Below are 2500 nucleotides of genomic sequence, written 5' to 3' on the forward strand. Positions count from 1 at the left end.
ATATATATATATATATATATATATATATATATATATATATATATATATATATATATATATATATATATATATATATATATATATATATATATATATATATATAATAGAAAGAGCAAATAAAAACGCCAAAAGGTAGAAAGTTATTTGCTATATTTCAGAGACCAAACTGTCACCCTCTGCTGGCAAGTATATGAATGAAGTAAGGAATACAAACAGGCAGTATTTATACCAAGAAATCCACAGGTCATCCTTTACATCACTGCAGTTGATAGTTCCTTAATTATCTTAATCGCTGGTTGGAGGAAGACTTTATCTATAATATCTAAGTCCCATGATCCATTTGATAAATTCATCGCATTTCTTTGTTAAATCATGGCTGATTCCACCATCTGGCTTTTAACCCGACAATTGCTGCTATAAATTATACGAGACGCACTCCAGTTTAAGGTTATGGTTATTTATATTGTTAAAAATAGCTGAGCTCTGTTGGCCAAGCTGTACTGACCTTTTATGTGATATTAATCTCTGGAGGAGCGATTTACCAGTAAAACCAATATACGATCTGTCACAGTCGAGGCAAGATATTTCATATATCTCTCTGTGTCTTTGGGGACTGGTTTTTGTAGGACGTTAATCAGGGATTTGGCTGAGGTATTTGGGTAGGTAAGAGCAAAAGGGTTAGAATTTCCAAGAGTCTGTGTCAATGTCTTAATCCTGTCCAGGTGTGGGATTTTAGTTTTATCTTTGGGCGTCTCTCTAGTCTTGTTTTGCTGGGGACGACAGGAAATTGGGTCAGCTGTATGGATCGCTTTCTCAATGGGTATTTCAAAGATGACAGCTGCCTACGGATCAGTCCAAAATCCTTTTCCAGGAGATCCGGGGAGCTCCGTAGGCATTACTTAAGGACCTTTGCAGCGTGCCTTCTACGGCCCCTATCTGCGACCCCTTTCGTTCCTTTTCCTGTACCTCCGTTCATATTCTCTTTCTTCCATCTGACTCCCCTCAACCCTCTCCTAACAATTGGTTCATAGTGCAACCGCTTTGAGAGGTTTTCCTCCTGATACACCTTTCAAACCTTTCTACTCTCAATTTCCGTTTCAGCGCTGAATGACCTCATATAGGTCCCAGTGCTTGGCCTTTGGCCTAAGCTCTATGTTCAATTCACTTCAAGAGTTTCAGGATCGTCAGTACAAGTCAATAAGCCAATATGATTTTTCGACCAGTCTTATTTGCGTTACTGCTAATGCTACTTTTATAGCTCTCAGTAATGGTATCAGTATACCTACTGCTTTTACTTGCACTGCCATAATAATAATAATAATAATAATAATAATAATAATAATAATAATAATAATAATAATAATAATAATAATAATAATAATAATAGATTTCACCTTTAAGCATTCAATAATCATTTCAGTGAGAAATGAGAAATCTAATTTGTTCTATCCATCTTGAGAATTTCTTTGAATATATTTTAGTTTTTTCGAGTAAGTAACATCACGTGATAAAACGATTGTGTTATGGAGTTAATCGTATAAAAATGCAAGAATAGTTCTCTAAATATTTTTCTGTTCTTATTAGCAGATTACAGTTTCCATTTGCATACGTAAGAATTCGATAACCTCTGTATGTGTGCATTAAAATGCATCAGAAAGGAATAGTGGTTTAAATCCCCAATATTGCAGATGATAAATATTTGCTCTTTAAATCTTTACCACTCTGAGACGATTCAGACTGAAGTGGGGATCATTCATGACCCTTTGAGGCCAATTAGCGCTGGTGTTTAATTACACGCATATGAGATTCCACTGATTGGATTTTATGATGAAATTCTGTAATAACTCAGTAAGAAGACTTTGTCTTAAAAGGAACCTAGGTTTCTTTAACATTTTCTCTCTCTCTCTCTCTCTCTCTCTCTCTCTCTCTCTCTCTCTCTCTCTCTCTCTCTCTCTCTCTCTCTCTCTCTCTCCCCTATATATATATATATATATATATATATATATATATATATATATATATATATATATATATATATATATATATATATATATATATATATATATATATATATATATATATATATATATATATATATATATATATATATATATATATATATATAATAGAAAGAGCAAATAAAAACGCCAAAAAGGTAGAAAGTTATTGCTATATTTCAGAGACCAAACTGTCACCCTCTGCTGGCAAGTATATGAATGAAGTAAGGACTAAGGAATACAAACAGGCAGTATTTATACCAAGAAATCCACGGGTCACCCGTTACATCACTGCAGTTGATAGTTCCTTAATTATCTTAATCGCTGGTTGGAGGAAGTCTTTATCTATAATATCTAAGTCCCATGATCCATTTGATAAATTCATCGTATTTCTTTGTTTAATCAAAGCTGATTCCACCATCTGACTTTTGAACCGACAATTGCTGCTATAAATCATACGAGACGCATTCCAGTTTAAGGTTATGGTTATTTATATGGTTAAA

Source organism: Macrobrachium rosenbergii, chromosome 14, assembly GCF_040412425.1.
Source record: "Macrobrachium rosenbergii isolate ZJJX-2024 chromosome 14, ASM4041242v1, whole genome shotgun sequence".
Lineage (NCBI taxonomy): Eukaryota > Metazoa > Arthropoda > Malacostraca > Decapoda > Palaemonidae > Macrobrachium > Macrobrachium rosenbergii.